We start from the raw sequence: 24812 nt of genomic DNA, 5'->3' as shown, positions 1-24812 counted from the left end.
CAGCAGCATACTGGCCCATTGCATTGTGTCTGGAATGGGGTGCAGAGACTGTACAGGCAGCAGCAGCAGCATACTGGCCCATTGCATTGTGTCTGGAATGGTGTGCAGAGACTGTACAGGCGGCAGCAGCATACTGGCCCATTGCATTGTGTCTGGAATGGTGTGCAGAGACTGCACGGGCAGCAGCAGCATACTGGCCCATTGCATTGTGTCTGGAATGGTGTGCAGAGACTGTACAGGCAGCAGCAGCATACTGGCCCATTGCATTGTGTCTGGAATGGTGTGTAGAGACTGTACGGGCAGCAGCAGTATACTGGCCCATTGCATTGTGTTTGGAATGGTGTGCAGAGACTGTACAGGCAGCAGCAGCATACTGGCCCATTGCATTGTTTCTGGAATGGTGTGCAGAGACTGTACAGGCAGCAGCAGCATACTGGCGTATTGCACTGTGTCTGGAATGGTGTGCAGAGACTGTACAGGCAGCAGCAGCAGCAAGCTGGCCCATTGCATTGTGTCTGGAATGGTGTGCAGAGACTGTACAGGCAGCAGCAGCATACTGGCCCATTGCATTGTGTCTGGAATGGTGTGCAGAGACTGTACAGGCAGCAGCAGTATACTGGCCCATTGCATTGTGTCTGGAATGGTGTGCAGAGACTGTACAGGCAGCAGCAGCATACTGGCCCATTGCATTGTGTCTGGAATGGTGTGCAGAGACTGTACAGGCAGCAGCAGCATACTGGCCCATTGCATTGTGTCTGGAATGGTGTGCAGAGACTGCACAGGCAGCAGCAGTATACTGGCCCATTGCATTGTCTGGAATGGTGTGCAGAGACTGTACAGGCAGCAGCAGCATACTGGACCATTGCATTGTGTCTGGAATGGTGTGCAGAGACTGTACAGGCAGCAGCAGCATACTGGCCCATTGCACTGTGTCTGGAATGGTGTGCAGAGACTGTACAGGCAGCAGCAGCATACTGGCCCATGCATTGTGCCTGGAATGGTGTGCAGAGACTGTACGGGCAGCAGCAGCATACTGGCCCATTGCACTGTGTCTGGAATGGTGTGCAGAGACTGTACAGGCAGCAGCAGCATACTGGACCATTGCATTGTGTCTGGAATGGTGTGCAGAGACTGTACAGGCAGCAGCAGCATACTGGCCCATTGCACTGTGTCTGGAATGGTGTGCAGATACTGTACAGGCAGCAGCAGCATACTGGCCCATTGCATTGTGTCTGGAATGGTTTGCAGAGACTGCACGGGCAGCAGCAGCATACTGGCCCATTGCATTGTGTCTGGAATGGTGTGCAGAGACTGTACAGGCAGCAGCAGCATACTGGCCCATTGCACTGTGTCTGGAATGGTGTGCAGAGACTGTACAGGCAGCAGCAGCATACTGGCCCATTGCATTGTGTCTGGAATGGTTTGCAGAGACTGCACGGGCAGCAGCAGCATACTGGCCCATTGCATTGTGTCTGGAATGGTGTGCAGAGACTGTACAGGCGGCAGCAGCATACTGGCCCATTGCATTGTGTCTGGAATGGTGTGCAGAGACTGTACGGGCAGCAGCAGCATACTGGCCCGTTGCATTGTGTCTGGAATGGTGTGCAGAGACTGTACAGGCAGCAGCAGCATACTGGCCCATTGCACTGTGTCTGGAATGGTGTGCAGAGACTGTACAGGCAGCAGCAGCATACTGGCCCATTGCATTGTGTCTGGAATGGTGTGCGGAGACTGTACAGGCAGCAGCAGCAGCATACTGGCTCATTGCATTGTGTCTGGAATGGTGTGCAGAGACTGTACAGGCAGCAGCAGCAGCATACTAGCCCATTGCATTGTGTCTGGAATGGTGTGCAGAGACTGTACAGGCGGCAGCAGCATACTGGCCCATTGCATTGTGTCTGGAATGGTGTGCAGAGACTGTACAAGCAGCAGCAGCATACTGGCCCATTGCATTGTGTCTGGAATGGTGTGCAAAGACTGTACAGGCGGCAGCAGCATACTGGCCCATTGCATTGTGTCTGGAATGGTGTGCAGAGACTGTACAGGCAGCAGCAGCAGCAGCATACTGGCCCATTGCATTGTGTCTGGAATGGTGTGCAGAGACTGTACAGGCGGCAGCAGCATACTGGCCCATTGCATTGTGTCTGGAATGGTGTGCAGAGACTGCACGGGCAGCAGCAGCAGACTGGCCCATTGCATTGTGTCTGGAATGGTGTGCAGAGACTGTACAGGCAGCAGCAGCATACTGGCCCATTGCATTGTGTCTGGAATGGTGTGTAGAGACTGTACGGGCAGCAGCAGTATACTGGCCCATTGCATTGTGTTTGGAATGGTGTGCAGAGACTGTACAGGCAGCAGCAGCATACTGGCCCATTGCATTGTTTCTGGAATGGTGTGCAGAGACTGTACAGGCAGCAGCAGCATACTGGCGTATTGCACTGTGTCTGGAATGGTGTGCAGAGACTGTACAGGCAGCAGCAGCAGCAAGCTGGCCCATTGCATTGTGTCTGGAATGGTGTGCAGAGACTGTACAGGCAGCAGCAGCATACTGGCCCATTGCATTGTGTCTGGAATGGTGTGCAGAGACTGTACAGGCAGCAGCAGTATACTGGCCCATTGCATTGTGTCTGGAATGGTGTGCAGAGACTGTACAGGCAGCAGCAGCATACTGGCCCATTGCATTGTGTCTGGAATGGTGTGCAGAGACTGTACAGGCAGCAGCAGCATACTGGCCCATTGCATTGTGTCTGGAATGGTGTGCAGAGACTGCACAGGCAGCAGCAGTATACTGGCCCATTGCATTGTCTGGAATGGTGTGCAGAGACTGTACAGGCAGCAGCAGCATACTGGACCATTGCATTGTGTCTGGAATGGTGTGCAGAGACTGTACAGGCAGCAGCAGCATACTGGCCCATTGCACTGTGTCTGGAATGGTGTGCAGAGACTGTACAGGCAGCAGCAGCATACTGGCCCATGCATTGTGCCTGGAATGGTGTGCAGAGACTGTACGGGCAGCAGCAGCATACTGGCCCATTGCACTGTGTCTGGAATGGTGTGCAGAGACTGTACAGGCAGCAGCAGCATACTGGACCATTGCATTGTGTCTGGAATGGTGTGCAGAGACTGTACAGGCAGCAGCAGCATACTGGCCCATTGCACTGTGTCTGGAATGGTGTGCAGATACTGTACAGGCAGCAGCAGCATACTGGCCCATTGCATTGTGTCTGGAATGGTTTGCAGAGACTGCACGGGCAGCAGCAGCATACTGGCCCATTGCATTGTGTCTGGAATGGTGTGCAGAGACTGTACAGGCAGCAGCAGCATACTGGCCCATTGCACTGTGTCTGGAATGGTGTGCAGAGACTGTACAGGCAGCAGCAGCATACTGGCCCATTGCATTGTGTCTGGAATGGTTTGCAGAGACTGCACGGGCAGCAGCAGCATACTGGCCCATTGCATTGTGTCTGGAATGGTGTGCAGAGACTGTACAGGCGGCAGCAGCATACTGGCCCATTGCATTGTGTCTGGAATGGTGTGCAGAGACTGTACGGGCAGCAGCAGCATACTGGCCCGTTGCATTGTGTCTGGAATGGTGTGCAGAGACTGTACAGGCAGCAGCAGCATACTGGCCCATTGCACTGTGTCTGGAATGGTGTGCAGAGACTGTACAGGCAGCAGCAGCATACTGGCCCATTGCATTGTGTCTGGAATGGTGTGCGGAGACTGTACAGGCAGCAGCAGCAGCATACTGGCTCATTGCATTGTGTCTGGAATGGTGTGCAGAGACTGTACAGGCAGCAGCAGCAGCATACTGGCCCATTGCATTGTGTCTGGAATGGTGTGCAGAGACTGTACAGGCGGCAGCAGCATACTAGCCCATTGCATTGTGTCTGGAATGGTGTGCAGAGACTGTACAGGCAGCAGCATACTGGCCCATTGCATTGTGTCTGGAATGGTGTGCAGAGACTGTACAGGCAGCAGCAGCATACTGGCCCATTGCATTGTGTCTGGAATGGTGTGCAGAGACTGCACGGGCAGCAGCAGCATACTGGCCCATTGCATTGTGTCTGGAATGGTGTGCAGAGACTGTACAGGCAGCAGCAGCATACTGGCCCATTGCATTGTGTCTGGAATGGTGTGCAGAGACTGTACAGGCGGCAGCAGCATACTGGCCCATTGCATTGTGTCTGGAATGGTGTGCAGAGACTGTACAGGCAGCAGCAGCAGCATACTGGCCCATTGCATTGTGTCTGGAATGGTGTACAGAGACTGTACAGGCAGCAGCAGCATACTGGCCCATTGCATTGTGTCTGGAATGGTGTGCAGAGACTGTACAGGCAGCAGCATACTGGCCCATTGCACTGTGTCTGGAATGGTGTGCAGAGACTGTACAGGCAGCAGCAGCATACTGACCCATTGCATTGTGTCTGGAATGGTGTGCAGAGACTGTACAGGCGGCAGCAGCATACTGGCCCATTGCATTGTGTCTGGAATGATGTGCAGAGACTGTACAGACAGCAGCAGTATACTGGCCCATTGCATTGTGTCTGGAATGGTGTGCAGAGACTGTACAGACAGCAGCAGTATACTGGCCCATTGCATTGTGTCTGGAATGATGTGCAGAGACTGTACAGACAGCAGCAGTATACTGGCCCATTGCATTGTGTCTGGAATGATGTGCAGAGACTGTACAGACAGCAGCAGTATACTGGCCCATTGCATTGTGTCTGGAATGGTGTGCAGAGACTGTACAGGCGGCAGCAGCATACTGGCCCATTGCATTGTGTCTGGAATGATGTGCAGAGACTGTACAGACAGCAGCAGTATACTGGCCCATTGCACTGTGTCTGGAATGGTGTGCAGAGACTGTACAGGCAGCAGCAGTATACTGGCCCATTGCATTGTGTCTGGAATGGTGTGCAGAGACTGTACAGGCAGCAGCAGCAGCATACTGGCCCATTGCATTGTGTCTGGAATGGTGTACAGAGACTGTACAGGCAGCAGCAGCATACTGGCCCATTGCATTGTGTCTGGAATGGTGTGCAGAGACTGTACCGACAGCAGCAGCATACTGGCCCATTGCATTGTGTCTGGAATGGTGTGCAGAGACTGCACAGGCAGCAGCAGTATACTGGCCCATTGCATTGTGTCTGGAATGGTGTGCAGAGACTGTACAGGCAGCAGCATACTAGCCCATTGCATTGTGTCTGGAATGGTGTGCAGAGACTGTACAGGCAGCAGCAGCATACTGGCCCATTGCATTGTGTCTGGAATGGTGTGCAGAGACTGTACAGGCAGCAGCAGTATACTGGCCCATTGCATTGTATCTGGAATGGTGTGCAGAGACTGTACAGGCAGCAGCAGCATACTAGCCATGCATTGTGTCTGGAATGGTGTGCAGAGACTGTACAGGCAGCAGCAGCATACTGGCCCATTGCATTGTGTCTGGAATGGTGTGCAGAGACTGTACAGGTAGCAGCAGCATACTTGCCCATTGCATTGTGTCTGGAATGGTGTGCAGAGACTGTACAGGCGGCAGCAGCATACTGGCCCATTGCATTGTGTCTGGAATGGTGTGCAGAGACTGTACAGGCGGCAGCAGCATACTGGCCCATTGCACTGTGTCTGGAATGGTGTGCAGAGACTGTACAGGAAGCAGCAGCATACTGGCCCATTGCATTGTGTCTGGAATGGTGTGCAGAGACTGCACAGGCAGCAGCAGCAGCAGCATACTGGCCCATTGCATTGTGTCTGGAATGGTGTGCAGAGACTGTACAGGCAGCAGCAGCATACTGACCCATTGCATTGTGTCTGGAATGGTGTGCAGAGACTGTACAGGCAGCAGCAGTATACTGGCCCATTGCATTGTGTCTGGAATGGCGTGCAGAGACTGTACAGGCAGCAGCAGCATACTGGCCCATTGCATTGTGTCTGGAATGGTGTGCCGAGACTGTACAGGCAGCAGCAGCACACTGGCCCATTGCATTGTGTCTGGAATGGTGTGCAGAGACTGTACAGGCAGCAGCAGCAGCATACTGGCCCATTGCATTGTGTCGGGAATGGTGTGCAGAGACTGTACAGGCAGCAGAAGTATACTGGCCCATTGCATTGTGTTTGGAATGGTGTGCAGAGACTGTACAGGCAGCAGCAGCATACTGGCCCATTGCATTGTGTCGGGAATGGTGTGCAGAGACTGTACAGGCAGCAGCAGCATACTGGTCCATTGCATTGTGTCTGGAATGGTGTGCAGAGACTGTACAGGCAGCAGCAGCATACTGGCCCATGCATTGTGTCTGGAATGGTGTGCAGAGACTGTACAGGCAGCAGCAGCAGCAGCATACTGGCCCATTGCATTGTGTCTGGAATGGTGTGCAGAGACTGCACGGGCAGCAGCATACTGGTCCATTGCACTGTGTCTGGAATGGTGTGCAGAGACTGTACAGACAGCAGCAGCAGCATACTGGCCCATTGCATTGTGTCTGGAATGGCGTGCAGAGACTGTACAGGCAGCAGCAGCAGCATACTGGCCCATGCATTGTGCCTGGAATGGTGTGCAGAGACTGTACGGGCAGCAGCAGCATACTGGCCCATTGCACTGTGTCTGGAATGGTGTGCAGAGACTGTACAGGCAGCAGCAGCATACTGGCCCATTGCATTGTGCCTGGAATGGTGTGCAGAGACTGTACAGGCAGCAGCAGCAGCATACTGGCCCATGCATTGTGCCTGGAATGGTGTGCAGAGACTGTACAGGCAGCAGCAGCAGCAAGCTGGCCCATTGCATTGTATCTGGAATGGTGTGCAGAGACTGTACAGGCAGCAGCAGCATACTGGCCCATTGCATTGTGTCTGGAATGGTGTGCAGAGACTGTACGGGCAGCAGCAGCATACTGGCCCATTGAATTGTGTCTGGAATGGTGTGCAGAGACTGTACGGGCAGCAGCAGCATACTGGCCTATTGCACTGTGCCTGGAATGGTGTGCAGAGACTGTACAGGCAGCAGCAGCATACTGGCCCATTGCATTGTGTCTGGAATGCTGTGCAGAGACTGTACAGGCAGCAGCAGCATACTGGCCCATTGCACTGTGTCTGGAATGGTGTGCAGAGACTGTACAGGCAGCAGCAGCATACTGGCCCATTGCATTGTGTCTGGAATGGTGTGCAGAGACTGCAAGGGCAGCAGCAGCATACTGGCCCATTGCATTGTGTCTGGAATGGTGTGCAGAGACTGTACGGGCAGCAGCAGCATACTGGCCTATTGCACTGTGCCTGGAATGGTGTGCAGAGACTGTACAGGCAGCAGCAGCATACTGGCCCATTGCATTGTGTCTGGAATGCTGTGCAGAGACTGTACAGGCAGCAGCAGCATACTGGCCCATTGCACTGTGTCTGGAATGGTGTGCAGAGACTGTACAGGCAGCAGCATACTGGCCCATTGCATTGTGTCTGGAATGGTGTGCAGAGACTGTAAGGGCAGCAGCAGCATACTGGCCCATTGCATTGTGTCTGGAATGGTGTGCAGAGACTGTACGGGCAGCAGCATACTGGCCCATTGCATTGTGTCTGGAATGGTGTGCAGAGACTGTACAGGCAGCAGCAGCATACTGGCCCATTGCATTGTGTCTGGAATGCTGTGCAGAGACTGTACAGGCAGCAGCAGCATACTGGCCCATTGCACTGTGTCTGGAATGGTGTGCAGAGACTGTACAGGTAGCAGCAGCATACTGGCCCATTGCATTGTGTCTGGAATGGTGTGCAGAGACTGTACGGGCAGCAGCAGCATACTGGCCCATTGCATTGTGTCTGGAATGGTGTGCAGAGACTGTACAGGCAGCAGCAGCATACTGGCCCAAACACAGAGCTTGTCAGGTATATGAAGGGCAATGGCTTGCTGCTGCCTGTAACAGCCAGACTTTTCCATGTCCAGTACTGCATGACAATTAACCAGTTCAGCACTAAGGGGGTTCTTCCCTTCTGGACCAGAGCAATTATCACCTGTCAGCGCTCCTCCCTTTCATTCACCAATAACATTATCACTACGTATCACAACAAAATTATCTATATCTTGGGTTATTTGCCGCCAATTAGGGTTTCTTTGGGTGGTACATTTTGCTAAGAATTATTTTATTCCAAATGCATTTTAACAGGAATAATAAAAAAATTGAAAAAAAATTAATTTACTTTTTTCAGCCATTATAGTTTTAAACTAATACATGTTACTGTAATTAAAACCCACGTATTTGATTTGTCCCGGTTATTATGCCGTTTAAATTATGTCCCTATCACAATCTATGGCAACACTATTTTATGTGGAAATAAAGGTGTAATTTTGTTTTCAGTTTTGCGTCTGTCACCAATTACAAGCCCTTATTTGCAGAACTAAAAGTAATATACCCTCATGACATACATATTAAAAAGTTGGGTCCCTAAGGTAACTATGTATATTTTTTAAAATGTCACTTTTATTTATTTTATAAAAGAGTTTTTTGTTTTGGTAACTATGGGAGGGGAGGTAAGGGGTTAATTAAAGGAGCATTTTTTATTTATTGTGATGTATGTAGGTGTAATGTTACTATTTGGCCACTAGATGTCCCTCCACTTTATTCCTCCTGTGTACTGTGAACACATAGCTCCCAACAGTCCCTCTTTCGGAGGGACAGTGCCTCTTTGGGAGCCCTGTCCCTCTTTCCTCCTTATTTGTCCCTCTTTCAGGGCTTTGTCCCTCTTTCTATGTAAATATATATATATATATATATATATATATATATATATATATATATATATATATATATATATATATATATATATATATTTCTCTACTAAAAAATGTGTTTGATTGACTCTAAACTTTATTCCCAACCTTTAAATTGATATATTACTAATTTTAAAATGTTACTATGAAGGAAAATGAACCAGGATAGAAAGGACCAATGTGGTTTGAATTATAAAACAACATATTTTTCTTATGAAATCCTTAACGTATGCGTGGTCAGGGGTGTAATGGGGGCGTGATCCGGGGTGTGGCAGGGGTGTGGCTTAAGTGTCCCTCTTTCCCATCTCAAAAAGTTGGGAGGTATGTGAACAGGACACAGGAAGTAACACGTGTATGCTTTATTTTCACGTTTGTCAATGACCGCTGGCATCTTATTGATGCTGGTGACCACTGATCACAGGCACTTTGATAATGGGAACGGTGTGTGGAACTTCTGTGGCTGTAGGCTTCCTCACATCCTTCTGTCTCTTATTCCAGACACACTCCATGCTGTTGAGATTGGGGCTCTGTGAAGGCCATACCACCACTTCTAGCACTTCTTCTTTACGCTGAAGATCGTTCTTAATAACTTTGGCTGTATGTTGGGGTCGTTGTCCTGCTTCAGAATAAATGTAGGGCCAATCATACGCCTCCCTGATGGCATTGAATGACGGATAAGTATCTGCTTGTATTTCTCAGCACTGAGAACACCATTCATCTTCACCAAATCTCCAACTCCATTTGCAGAAATTCAGCCCCAAACATCCAAGGAACCTCCGCCATGCTTCACTGTTGGCTGCAGACACTCATTATGGTACCGCTCTCCAGCCCTTTGACACACAAACTGCCTTCCCCTACTGCCAAATATTTCATATTTTGACTCCTCAGTGCAGAGAACCTGCTGCCATTTTTCTGCACCTCAGTTCCTACGTTTTCGTACTTGAGTTGCTTGGCTTTCTTTCCACATTGGAGGTATGGCTTTTTGGCTGCAAGTCTTCCATGAAGACCACGTCTGGCCAGGCTTCTCCAGACAGTAGATGGGTGTACCTGGGTCCCACGCGTTTCTGACATTTCAGAGCTGATGGCACTGCTGGATGTCTTCTAATTTTGAAGGGTAATAAGTTTGATGTGTCTTTCATCTGCTGCACTGCGTTTACAATCCTTAATGTTGCCAGTTTTTGTGCTTCTTCAAAAGATCTTGAACAGCACATCTTCAACCTCCAGTCTGCTCTGAAATATTTGTCTGGGAGAGACCTTGCTGATGCAGTATAACTGCCTTGTGTCTTGTTGCTGTGCTCAATTTTTCCATGACCTGAAACAACCTCACCTTGGTAGCAGAGATTGTCTGCTCCTCACCCAGTTTTAAGCTTCCTACACGGCTGTTATGGTTTCCACCTAAGTGTGACATTGATGATCATTAGCCTCTGTTGGTATAACTGGTTTGTCATACACTTGACTATAATCGTACAACATTTCTGACTGTTCTCCCACTACACGAATAACTCCAGATCCATGGTGAACCCATCAAGGTCATCACATTTGCTGACACCACCACCATCGTTGACCTTGTAACCAATAATGACGAGAAGGACTACCGTCAGGTGGTGGTCAGTATATGCAAGTGTTGTAGGCAGAAAAGGCCAAAACTGTTGAGATGATAGTAAACTTCTGGAAGCAGACTCCCGCCCTACCACCAATCTACATTGATAACACCGAGGTCAAAAGAGTGGCCATCGTCCACCTTATGGGCACAACCGTCTCCAGCAACCTGAGCTGGAAGGCAAACACCGCCTCAATCCAGAGGAAAGCCCAGCAGAGACTATTCTTCCAACTGAAGAAGTTCGGCATGGCCCAGGAGCTGCTGAGCTTCTATCCTGCCACCATTGAGTCCGACCTCTGTTCATCCATTCTACTCTGGTACGCTGGCTCAGATACAAGCTCCAGTGAGTCATCAGATTGATGTAGAGGATCATCGGAAGACCTCATCCCCCCCCTCCCCCCCCTCGACCTCCTCCAGAACTTCAGACTGAGCTCCAGAGCACTGCGGACTGCCAATGACCTCTCACACCCTGGCCATTGCTTCTTCAGTCTGCTCCCATCAAGCAGTAGGTTTCAGGCCATCTCCACCACAACATTGAGGCATAGGAACTCTGACGGTCAATAGAGATCTACGAATCACTCGTATCTGAAGGGAGCTTCCATGCACTGCTTTGTTTTATCACTTTTCACCATCGTAAAAGTCTGAATATACTCCACACAAGGCAGCTGAGAGGCAGGAAATAACACAGAGGCCTCTCCCTGCTTGCTATGGCAGCTACAGATTGCAGGCATTAATATATTAATGTGTAGAAAGAAAGGCATTATGTACGTTATGGCGTCTCCCCGCTCGCTTTTACTGAAGATTTCATCCTTTAAAGGGTTTTGTTAATTAAGAAGCAGAATGAGTTGTCCTTAGGGTGAAGCTGGGAATGACATTTAGCATGTGCCGTAGTGCTTTGATTTAAAGGCTTCTCTGTCAGACGGGCGGCTCTGCAGCGATCAGGAAGAGGAATCGCGGTTACTGCTGATCTAATTAAACGCGCACAAATAACACCTGATTGCTTCGCATTGTTTTGTGCTGCCCCAGATAGCGCATTAGCTTGTTTACTCTATAGACAGATTATTATTCTGGAAATGTATGACAGGCATTGCATCCCCATCCTGTGTCCGGTGCCCAGGCCTCAATAGAGCAGTAATAGACTTACACTCCTCACTCTCAGCAGCCTATACACTGTGTACATTGTATCTCTGCATCCTTGTGTGAAAGCTCTAGGCTGGGTGCAAACTGTGCCTGATGGTTGATAAGCTGTCATTATATTACAGGGCGTATTGTATACATACACTCCTCACTCTCAGCAGCCTGTACACTGTGTACATTGTACACTAGATCTAATATCTCTGCATCCTTGTGTGAAAGTTCTAGGTTGTTGCACACTGTGCCTGATGGTTGATGAGCTGTCATTACATTACAGGGCGTATTGTATACACACATTCCTCGTTCTCAGCAGCCTGTACATTGTACACCAGATCTAATATCTCTGCATCCTTGTGTGAAAGCTCTAGGCTGGGTGCACACTGTACCTGATGATTGATGAGCTGGCATTATGTTACAGGGCGTATTGTATACATACACTCCTCGTCAGCAGCCTGTACACTGTGTGCATTGTACACTAGATCTAATATCTCTACATCCTTGTGTGAAAGCTCTAGGTTGGTGCACACTGTGCCTGATGATTGATGAGATGTCATTACATTACTGGGCATATTGTATACATACACTCCTCCTTCTCAGCAGCCTGTACACTGTACACCAGATCTAATATCTCTGCATCCTTGTGTGAAAGCTCTAGGCTGGCCGGACACTGTACCTGATGATTGATGAGCTGTCATTACGTTACAGGGCGTATTGTATACATACACTCCTCCTTCTCAGCAGCCTGTACACTGTACACCAGATCTAATATCTCTGCATCCTTGTGTGAAAGCTCTAGGCTGGGTGCACACTGTACCTGATGATTGATGAGCTGTCATTACGTTACAGGGCGTATTGTATACATACACTCCTCACTCTCAGCAGCCTGTACATTGTACACCAGATCTAATATCTCTGCATCCTTGTGTGAAAGCTCTAGGCTGGGTGCACACTGTACCTGATGATTGAGCTGTCATTATGTTACAGGGCGTATTGTATACATACACTCCTCGTTGTCAGCAGCCTGTACACTGTGTACATTGTACACTAGATCTAATATCTCTGCATCCTTGTGTGAAAGCTCTAGGTTGGTGCACACTGTGCCTGATGGTTGATGAGCTGTCATTACAGTACAGGGCGTATTTTATACACACATTCCTCATTCTCAGCAGCCTGTACATTGTACACCAGATCTAATATCTCTGCATCCTTGTGTGAAAGCTCTAGGCCGGCCGGACACTGTACCTGATGATTGATGAGCCGTCATTACGTTACAGGGCGTATTGTATACATACACTCCTCCTTCTCAGCAGCCTGTACACTGTACACCAGATCTAATATCTCTGCATCCTTGTGTGAAAGCTCTAGGCTGGGTGCACACTGTGCCTGATGATTGATGAGCTGTCATTACGTTACAGGGCGTATTGTATACATACACTCCTCACTCTCAGCAGCCTGTACATTGTACACCAGATCTAATATCTCTGCATCCTTGTGTGAAAGCTCTAGGCTGGGTGCACACTGTGCCTGATGATTGATGAGCTGTAATTACATTACAGAGTGTATTGTATACACACAATCCTCGTTCTCAGCAGCCTGTACATTGTACACCAGATCTAATATCTCTGCATCCTTGTGTGAAAGCTCTAGGCTGGGTGCACACTGTGCCTGATGATTGATGAGCTGTCATTACGTTACAGGGCGTATTGTATACATACACTCCTCACTCTCAGCAGCCTGTACATTGTACACCAGATCTAATCTCTCTGCATCCTTGTGTGAAAGCTCTAGGCTGGGTGCACACTGTGCCTGATGATTGATGAGCTGTCATTAAGTTACAGGGCGTATTGTATACATACACTCCTCACTCTCAGCAGCCTGTACATTGTACACCAGATCTAATATCTCTGCATCCTTTTGTGAAAGCTCTAGGCTGGGTGCACACTGTGCCTGATGATTGATGAGCTGTCATTACATTACAGGGCGTATTGTATACACACAATCCTCGTTCTCAGCAGCCTGTACATTGTACACCAGATCTAATATCTCTGCATCCTTGTGTGAAAGCTCTAGGCTGGCCGGACACTGTACCTGATGATTGATGAGCTGTCATTATGTTACAGGGCGTATTGTATACATACACTCCTCCTTCTCAGCAGCCTGTACACTGTACACCAGATCTAATATCTTTGCATCCTTGTGTGAAAGCTCTAGGCTGGGTGCACACTGTGCCTGATGATTGATGAGCTGTCATTACGTTACAGGGCGTATTGTATACATACACTCCTCACTCTCAGCAGCCTGTACATTGTACACCAGATCTAATATCTCTGCATCCTTGTGTGAAAGCTCTAGGCTGGGTGCACACTGTGCCTGATGATTGATGAGCTGTCATTACATTACAGGGCGTATTGTATACACACAATCCTCGTTCTCAGCAGCCTGTACATTGTACACCAGATCTAATATCTCTGCATCCTTGCGTGAAAGCTCTAGGCTGGCTGGACACTGTACCTGATGATTGATGAGCTGTCATTACGTTACAGGGCGTATTGTATACATACACTCCTCCTTCTCAGCAGCCTGTACACTGTACACCAGATCTAATATCTCTGCATCCTTGTGTGAAAGCTTTAGGCTGGGTGCACACTGTGCCTGATGATTGATGAGCTGTCATTACGTTACAGGGCGTATTGTATACATACACTCCTCACTCTCAGCAGCCTGTACATTGTACACCAGGTCTAATATCTCTGCATCCTTGTGTGAAAGCTCTAGGCTGGGTGCACACTGTGCCTGATGATTGATGAGCTGTCATTAAGTTACAGGGCGTATTGTATACATACACTCCTCACTCTCAGCAGCCTGTACATTGTACACCAGATCTAATATCTCTGCATCCTTCTGTGAAAGCTCTAGGCTGGGTGCACACTGTGCCTGATGATTGATGAGCTGTCATTACATTACAGGGCGTATTGTATACACACAATCCTTGTTCTCAGCAGCCTGTACATTGTACACCAGATCTAATATCTCTGCATCCTTGCGTGAAAGCTCTAGGCTGGCTGGACACTGTACCTGATGATTGATGAGCTGTCATTACGTTACAGGGCGTATTGTATACATACACTCCTCCTTCTCAGCAGCCTGTACACTGTACACCAGATCTAATATCTCTGCATCCTTGTGTGAAAGCTTTAGGCTGGGTGCACACTGTGCCTGATGATTGATGAGCTGTCATTACGTTACAGGGCGTATTGTATACATACACTCCTCACTCTCAGCAGCCTGTACATTGTACACCAGGTCTAATATCTCTGCATCCTTGTGTGAAAGCTCTAGGCTGGGTGCACACTGTGCCTGATGATTGATGAGCTGTCATTAAGTTACAGGGCGTATTGTATACATACACTCCTCACTCTCAGCAGCCTGTACATTGTACACCAGATCTAATATCTCTGCATCCTTGTGTGAAAGCTCTAGGCTGGGTGCACACTGTGCCTGATGATTGATGAGCTGTCATTACATTACAGGGCGTATTGTATACACACAATCCTCGTTCTCAGCAGCCTGTACATTGTACACCAGATCTAATATCTCTGCATCCTTGTGTGAAAGCTCTAGGCTGGGTGCACACTGTGCCTGATGATTGATGAGCTGTCATTACATTACAGGGCGTATTGTATACACACAATCCTCGTTCTCAGCAGCCTGTACATTGTACACCAGATCTAATATCTCTGCATCCTTGTGTGAAAGCTCTAGGCTGGCTGGACACTGTACCTGATGATTGATGAGCTGTCATTACGTTACAGGGCGTATTGTGTATATATACACTCCTCCTTCTCAGCAGCCTGTACACTGTGTACATTGTACACCAGGTCTAATATCTCTGCATCGTTGTGTGAAAGCTCTGGGCTGGGTGCACACTGTGCCTGATGATTGATGAGCTGTCATTACGTTACAGGGCGTATTGTATACATACACTCCTCGTTCTCAGCAGCCTGTACGTTGTACACCAGATCTAATATCTTTGCATCTTTGTGTGAAAACTCTAGGCTGCTGCACACTGTGCCTAATGTCTTGATTTGTGTAGAAAGGCATTCCAAAGAGTAGGGGCAGCATGTAATTTTGAGCCACCCTGTTTAAGGAGATTCATTTGCCGTGACCCTGACCTAGGAGGATTCTCCATACACTTCCCAGCCCCTTGTGTGACCCTGACCTAGGAGGCTTCTCTGTACACTTCCCAGCCCCTTGTCTGACCCTGACCTAGGAGGCTTCTCTGTACACTTCCCAGCCCCTTGTCTGACCCTGACCTAGGAGGCTTCACTGCACACTTCCCAGCCCCTTGTCTGACCCTGACCTAGGAGGATTCTCCGTACACTTCCCAGCCCCTTGTTTGACCCTGACCTAGGAGGATTCTCTGTACACTTCCCAGCCCCTTGTCTGACCCTGACCTAGAAGGCTTCTCTGTACACTTCCCAGCCCTTTGTCTGACCCTGACCTAGGAGGCTTCTCCATACACTTCCCAGCCCCTTGTCTGACCCTGACCTAGGAGGCTTCTCTGTACACTTCCCAGCCCCTTGTCTGACCCTGACCTAGGAGGATTCTCCATACACTTCCCAGCCCCTTGTCTGACCCTGACCTAGGAGGCTTCTCTGTACACTTCCCAGCCCCTTGTCTGACCCTGACCTAGGAGACTTCTCTGTACACTTCCCAGCCCCTTGTCTGACCCTGACCTAGGAGGCTTCTCTGTACACTTCCCAGCCCCTTGTCTGACCCTGACCTAGGAGGCTTCTCTGTACACCTCCCAGCCCCTTGTCTGACCCTGACCTAGGAGGCTTCTCTGTACACTTCCCAGCCCCTTGTCTGACCCTGACGTAGGAGGATTCTCTGTACACTTCCCAGCCCCTTGTCTGACCCTGACCTAGGAGGATTCTCTGTACACTTCCCAGCCCCTTGTCTGTCCCTGACCTAGGAGGATTCTCTGTACACTTCCCAGCCCCTTGTCTGACCCTGACCTAGGAGGATTCTCCATACACTTCCCAGCCCCTTGTCTGACCCTGACCTAGGAGGATTCTCCGTACACTTCCCAGCCCCTTGTTTGACCCTGACCTAGGAGGATTCTCTGTACACTTCCCAGCCCCTTGTCTGACCCTGACCTAGAAGGCTTCTCTGTACACTTCCCAGCCCTTTGTCTGACCCTGACCTAGGAGGCTTCTCCATACACTTCCCAGCCCCTTGTCTGACCCTGACCTAGGAGGCTTCTCTGTACACTTCCCAGCCCCTTGTCTGACCCTGACCTAGGAGGCTTCTCTGTACACTTCCCAGCCCCTTGTCTGACCCTGACCTAGGAGGCTTCTCTGTACACTTCCCAGCCCCTTGTCTGACCCTGACCTAGGAGGATACTCCATACACTTCCCAGCCCCTTGTCTGACCCTGACCTAGGAGGCTTCTCTGTACACTTCCCAGCCCCTTGTCTGACCCTGACCTAGGAGGATTCTCTGTACACTTCCCAGCCCCTTGTCTGACCCTGACCTAGGAGGCTTCTCTGTACACTTCCCAGCCCCTTGTCTGACCCTGACCTAGGAGGATACTCCATACACTTCCCAGCCCCTTGTCTGACCCTGACCTAGGAGGCTTCTCTGTACACTTCCCAGCCCCTTGTCTGACCCTGACCTAGGAGGCTTCTCTGTACACTTCCCAGCCCCTTGTCTGACCCTGACCTAGGAGGATACTCCATACACTTCCCAGCCCCTTGTCTGACCCTGACCTAGGAGGATTCTCTGTACACTTCCCAGCCCCTTGTCTGACCCTGACCTAGGAGGCTTCTCTGTACACTTCCCAGCCCCTTGTCTGACCCTGACCTAGGAGGCTTCTCTGTACACTTCCCAGCCCCTTGCCTGACCCTGACCTAGGAGGCTTCTCTGTACACTTCCCAGCCCCTTGTCTGACCCTGACCTAGGAGGCTTCTCTGTACACTTCCCATCCCCTTGTCTGACCCTGACCTAGAAGGCTTCTCTGTACACTTCCCAGCCCCTTGTCTGACCCTGACCTAGGAGGCTTCTCTGTACACTTCCCAGCCCCTTGTCTGACCCTGACCTAGGAGGCTTCTCTGTACACTTCCCAGCCCCTTGTCTGACCCTGACCTAGAAGGCTTCTCTGTACACTTCCCAGCCCCTTGTCTGACCCTGACCTAGGAGGCTTCTCTGTACACTTCCCAGCCCCTTGTCTGACCCTGACCTAGGAGGCTTCTCCGTACACTTCCCAGCCCCTTGTCTGACCCTGACCTAGAAGGCTTCTCTGTACACTTCCCAGCCCCTTGTCTGACCCTGACCTAGGAGGCTTCTCTGTACACTTCCCATCCCCTTGTCTGACCCTGACCTAGAAGGCTTCTCTGTACACTTCCCAGCCCCTTGTCTGACCCTGACCTAGGAGGCTTCTCTGTACACTTCCCAGCCCCTTGTCTGACCCTGACCTAGGAGGCTTCTCCGTACACTTTCCAGCCCCTTGTCTGACCCTGACCTAGAAGGCTTCTCCGTACACTTCCCAGACCCTTGTCTGACCCTGACCTAGGAGGATTCTCTGTACACTTCCCAGCCCCTTGTCTGACCCTGACCTAGGAGGATACTCCATACACTTCCCAGCCCCTTGTCTGACCCTGACCTAGAAGGCTTCTCTGTACACTTCCCAGCCCCTTGTCTGACCCTGACCTAGAAGGCTTCTCTGTACACTTCCCAGCCCCTTGTCTGACCCTGACCTAGGAGGCTTCTCCGTACACTTCCCAGCCCCTTGTCTGACCCTGACCTAGGAGGCTTCTCTGTACACTTCCCAGCCCCTTGTCTGACCCTGACCTAGGAGGCTTCTCTGTACACTTCCCAGCCCCTTGTCTGACCCTGACCTAGGAGGCTTCTCTGTACACTTCCCAGCCCCTTGTCTGACCCTGACCTAGGAGGATACTCCATACACTTCCCAGCCCCTTGTCTGACCCTGACCTAGGAGGCTTCTCTGTACACTTCCCAGCCCCTTGTCTGACCCTGACCTAGGAGGATTCTCTGTACACTTCCCAGCCCCTTGTCTGACCCTGACCTAGGAGGCTTCTCTGTACACTTCCCAGCCCCTTGTCTGACCCTGACCTAGGAGGATACTCCATACACTTCCCAGCCCCTTGTCTGACCCTGACCTAGGAGGCTTCTCTGTACACTTCCCAGCCCCTTGTCTGACCCTGACCTAGGAGGCTTCTCTGTACACTTCCCAGCCCCTTGTCTGACCCTGACCTAGGAGGCTTCTCTGTACACCTCCCAGCCCCTTGTCTGACCCTGACCTAGGAGGATTCTCTGTACACTTCCCAGCCCCTTGTCTGACCCTGACCTAGGAGGATACTCCATACACTTCCCAGCCCCTTGTCTGACCCTGACCTAGGAGGATTCTCTGTACACTTCCCAGCCCCTTGTCTGACCCTGACCTAGGAGGCTTCTCTGTACACTTCCCAGCCCCTTGTCTGACCCTGACCTAGGAGGCTTCTCCGTACACTTCCCAGCCCCTTGTCTGACCCTGACCTAGGAGGATTCTCTGTACACTTCCCAGCCCCTTGTCTGACCCTGACCTAGGAGGCTTCTCTGTACACTTCCCAGCCCCTTGTCTGACCCTGACCTAGGAGGCTTCTCTGTACACTTCCCAGCCCCTTGTCTGACCCTGACCTAGGAGGCTTCTCCGTACACTTCCCAGCCCCTTGTTTGACCCTGACCTAGGAGGATTCTCTGTACACTTCCCAGCCCCTTGTCTGACCCTGACCTAGGAGACTTCTCTGTACACTTCCCAGCCCCTTGTCTGACCCTGACCTAGGAGGCTTCTCTGTACACTTCCCAGCCCCTTGTCTGACCCTGACCTAGGAGGCTTCTCTGTACACTTCCCAGCCCCTTGTCTGACCCTGACCTAGGAGCATTCTCCATACATTTCAGATCAGATGACGTCGGGGACTTCATAGCCTCTTGTTTAAGTGGAGAAGCTTCCACAGACTGTGCAGCCAGAAAATATAACCACCTGGGAATCTCGATGATACCATCCGGTGGTGAATACCTGATGTGTGCCGCACTGTCCCGTTACTCACACAGTTCAGTAATCTCGGCAAGTGTAATTAAGCCCAATTGGTCAGGTATACGGAAGAGTCTCCGGGTATAAAGTCGCGATTGCCCACCAGAGGGGTCCTGGAGTATCAGATATTTGGAGCCTGGAACTGCAGTGCTGACACATCGGATAATTTGGAGTGCTTTGAACGCCTTATCTGACCTCCTTGCCAGTCCCTGCAGATCAGAGCCGCACAATACTCGCTCTATAGGAGTCCATTCCCTACCAGGACGAGAAGCTGTCCAATCCGAGATTCTGGGAAGAGGTGCAGCCAGGTAATAAGGATTTACATTTGGAACCCACAACAGCCAAGTAAAATTTACCTTTTGAATTTAAAGGGAAGGTTCAAGCAAAAAAAAAAAATGAGTTTCACTTACCTGGGGCTTCTACCAGCCCCATGCAGCCATCCTGTGCCCTCGTCACTCACTGCTTCTCCGGTCCCCCGCCACCAGCTAGTTCTGCTTCTACCAGCCCCATGCAGCCATCCTGTGCCCTCGTAGTCACTCACTGCTGCTCCAGTCCCCCGCCACCAGCTAGTTCTGCTTCTACCAGCCCCATGCAGCCATCCTGTGCCCTCGTAGTCACTCACTGCTGCTCCAGTCCCCTGCCACCAGCTAGTTCTGCTTCTACCAGCCCCATGCAGCCATCCTGTGCCCTCGTAGTCACTCACTGCTGCTCCAGTCCCCCGCCACCAGCTAGTTCTGCTTCTACCAGCCCCATGCAGCCATCCTGTGCCCTCGTAGTCACTCACTTCTGCTCCAGTCCCCCGCCACCAGCTAGTTCTGCTTCTACCAGCCCCATGCAGCCATCCTGTGCCCTCGTAGTCACTCACTGCTGCTCCAGTCCCCCGCCACCAGCTAGTTCTGCTTCTACCAGCCCCATGCAGCCATCCTGTGCCCTCGTAGTCACTCACTGCTGCTCCAGTCCCCCGCCTCCAGCTAGTTCTGTTTCTACCAGCCCCCTGCAGCCATCCTGTGCCCTCGTAGTCACTCACTGCTGCTCCAGTCCCCCGCCGCCAGCTAGTTCTGCTTCTACCAGCCCCATGCAGCCATCCTGTGCCCTCATAGTCACTCACTTCTGCTCCAGTCCCCCGCCACCAGCTAGTTCTGCTTCTACCAGCCCCATGCAGCCATCCTGTGCCCTCGTAGTCACTCACTGCTGCTCCAGTCCCCCGCCTCCAGCTAGTTCTGCTTCTACCAGCCCCCTGCAGCCATCCTGTGCCCTCGCAGTCACTCACTGCTGCTCCAGTCCCCCGCCTCCAGCTAGTTCTGCTTCTACCAGCCCCATGCAGCCATCCTGTGCCCTCGCAGCCACTCACTAATCCTCTGGTCCCCTGCTGCCAGCTAGTTCTGCTTCTACCAGCCCCCTGCAGCTGTCCTGTGCCCTCGCTGCCACTCACTAATCCTCTGCTCCCCCGCTGCCAGCTAGCTCTGCTTCTACCAGCCCCCTGCAGCAGTCCTGTGCCCTCGCAGCCACTCACTGATCCTCTGGTCCCCCGCTGCCAGCTAGTTCTGCTTCTACCAGCCCCCTGCAGCAGTCCTGTGCCCTCGCAGCCACTCACTAATCCTCTGCTCCCCCGCCGCCAGCTAGTTCTGCTTCTACCAGCCCCCTGCAGCCATCCTGTGCCCTCACAGCCACTCACTAATCCTCTGGTCCCTCACTGCCAGCTAGTTCTGCTTCTACCAGCCCCATGCAGCCATCCTGTGCCCTCATAGTCACTCACTGCTGCTCCAGTCCCCCGCCACCAGCTACTTCTGCTTCTACCAGCCCCATGCAGCCATCCTGTGCCCTCGTAGTCACTCACTGCTGCTCCAGTCCCCCGCCTCCAGCTAGTTCTGCTTCTACCAGCCCCCTGCAGCCATCCTGTGCCCTCGCAGTCACTCACTGCTGCTCCAGTCCCCCGCCTCCAGCTAGTTCTGCTTCTACCAGCCCCATGCAGCCATCCTGTGCCCTCGCAGTCACTCACTGCTGCTCCAGTCCCCCTATGCCAGCTAGTTCTGCTTCTACCAGCCCCATGCAGCCATCCTGTGCCCTCGTAGTCACTCACTGCTGTTCCAGTCCCCGGCCGCCAGCTAGTTCTGCTTCTAACAGCCCCATGCAGCCATCCTGTGCCCTCGTAGTCACTCACTGCTGTTCCAGTCCCCGGCCACCAGCTAGTTCTGCTTCTACCAGCCCCCTGCAGCCATCCTGTGCCCTCCTAGTCACTCACTGCTGCTCCAGTCCCCCGCCACCAGCTAGTTCTGCTTCTACCAGCCCCATGCAGCCATCCTGTGCCCTTGTAGTCACTCACTGCTGCTCCAGTCCCCCGCCACCAGCTAGTTCTGCTTCTACCAGCCCCCTGCAGCCATCTTGTGCTCTCTTAGTCACTCACTGCTGCTCCAGTCCCCCAGCACCAGCTAGTTCTGCTTCTACCAGCCCCCTGCAGCCATCCTGTGCTCTCGTAGTCACTCACTGCTGCTCCAGTCCCCCGCCTCCAGCTAGTTCTGCTTCTACCAGCCCCCTGCAGCCATCCTGTGCCCTCGTAGTCACTCACTGCTGCTCCAGTCCCCCGCCTCCAGCTAGTTCTGCTTCTACCAGCCCCATGCAGCCATCCTGTGCCCTCGTCACTCACTGCTTCTCCGGTCCCCCGCTGGCAGCTAGTTCTGCTTCTACCAGCCCCCTGCAGCCATCCTGTGCCCTCGTAGTCACTCACTGCTGCTCCAGTCCCCTGCCACCAGCTAGTTCTGCTTCTACCAGCCCCATGCAGACATCCTGTGCCCTCGTAGTCACTCACTGCTGCTCCAGTCCCCTGCCACCAGCTAGTTCTGCTTCTACCAGCCCCATGCAGACATCCTGTGCCCTCGCAGTCACTCACTGCTGCTCCAGTCCCCCGCCGCCAGCTAGTTCTGCTTCTACCAGCCCCCTGCAGCCATCCTGTGCCCTCGTAGTCACTCACTGCTGCTCCAGTCCCCCGCCGCCAGCTAGTTCTGCTTCTACCAGCCCCATGCAGCCATCCTGTGCCCTCGTAGTCACTCACTGCTGCTCCAGTCCCCTGCCACCAGCTAGTTCTGCTTCTACCAGCCCCATGCAGACATCCTGTGCCCTCGCAGTCACTCACTGCTGCTCCAGTCCCCCGCCGCCAGCTAGTTCTGCTTCTACCAGCCCCCTGCAGCCATCCTGTGCCCTCGTAGTCACTCACTGCTGCTCCAGTCCCCTGCCACCAGCTAGTTCTGCTTCTACCAGCCCCATGCAGCCATCCTGTGCCCTCGTAGTCACTCACTGCTGCTCCAGTCCCCCGCCGCCAGCTAGTTCTGCTTCTACCAGCCCCATGCAGCCATCCTGTGCCCTCGTAGTCACTCACTGCTGCTCCAGTCCCCTGCCACCAGCTAGTTCTGCTTCTACCAGCCCCATGCAGACATCCTGTGCCCTCGCAGTCACTCACTGCTGCTCCAGTCCCCCGCCGCCAGCTAGTTCTGCTTCTACCAGCCCCCTGCAGCCATCCTGTGCCCTCGTAGTCACTCACTGCTGCTCCAGTCCCCTGCCACCAGCTAGTTCTGCTTCTACCAGCCCCATGCAGACATCCTGTGCCCTCGTAGTCACTCACTGCTGCTCCAGTCCCCCGCCACCAGCTAGTTCTGCTTCTACCAGCCCCCTGCAGCCATCCTGTGCCCTCGTAGTCACTCACTGCTGCTCCAGTCCCCTGCCACCAGCTAGTTCTGCTTCTACCAGCCCCATGCAGACATCCTGTGCCCTCGCAGTCACTCACTGCTGCTCCAGTCCCCCGCCGCCAGCTAGTTCTGCTTCTACCAGCCCCCTGCAGCCATCCTGTGCTCTCGTAGTCACTCACTGCTGCTCCAGTCCCCCACCGCCAGCTAGTTCTGCTTCTACCAGCCCCATGCAGCCATCCTGTGCCCTCGTAGTCACTCACTGCTGCTCCAGTCCCCTGCCACCAGCTAGTTCTGCTTCTACCAGCCCCCTGCAGCCATCCTGTGCCCTCGTAGTCACTCACTGCTGCTCCAGTCCCCCACCGCCAGCTAGTTCTGCTTCTACCAGCCCCATGCAGCCATCCTGTGCCCTCGTAGTCACTCACTGCTGCTCCAGTCCCCCGCTGCCAGCTTTCTGACCTCGGAGGTCAGGGCCGAATTGCGTACATTTTTACACATTCCCGCTAGTGCAGGAACATTAACGCATACATCTTTACGCGTTAGTGGTGCAACGCGTAAATTTTTGTTCCTGCACTAGCTGGAATGCGTAAAAATGTATGCAATGTTGCCCTGACCTCTGAGGTCAGAAAGCTGCCAGCGGGGGACTGGAGCAGCAGTGAGTGACTACAAGGGCACAGGATGGCTACATGGGGCTGGTAGAAGCCCCAGGTAAGTAAAACTCATTTTTTTTTTTTGCTTGGACCTTCCCTTTAAAGGGTATTATTATAATTGTTATTATTTATATAGCACTGACATCTTCTGCAGCACATTACAGAGTACATAGTCATGTCACTGACTGTCCTCAGAGGAGCTCACACTCTAATCCTACCATAGTCATAGTCTAATGTCCTACCATATTATTATTATGTATTTATATAGCACTGCCATCTTCTGCAGCACATTACAGAGTACATTGTCATGTCACTGACTGTCCATAGAGGAGCTCACAATCTAATCCTATCATGGTCACAGTGTAATGTCCTACCATATTATTATTATGTATTTATATAGCACTGACATCTCCTGCAGTACATTACAGAGTACATAGTCATGTCACTGACTGTCCTCAGAGGAGCTCACACTCTAACCCTACCATAGTCATAGTCTAATGTCCTACCATATTATTATTATGTATTTATATAGCACTGACCTCTCCTGCAGCGCTGTACAAAGTACATAGTCATGTCACTGACTGTCCTCAGAGGAGCTCACACTCTAATCCTACCATAATCATAGTCTAATGTCCTACCATATTATTATTATGTATTTATATAGCACTGGCATCTCCTGCAGCACATTACAGAGTACATAGTCATGTCACTGACTGTCCTTAGTGGAGCTCACACTCTAATCCTACCATAGTCATAGTCTAATGTCCTACCATATTATTATTATGTATTTATGTAGCACTGACATCTTGTGCAGCACATTACAGAATACATAGTCATGTCACTGACTGTCCTCAGAGGAGCTCACACTCTAATCCTACCATAGTTATAGTCTAATGTCCTACCATATTATT

This window comes from Hyperolius riggenbachi, chromosome 4 (assembly GCF_040937935.1).
Source record: "Hyperolius riggenbachi isolate aHypRig1 chromosome 4, aHypRig1.pri, whole genome shotgun sequence".
Lineage (NCBI taxonomy): Eukaryota > Metazoa > Chordata > Amphibia > Anura > Hyperoliidae > Hyperolius > Hyperolius riggenbachi.
This window is presented reverse-complemented; position numbering follows the sequence as displayed.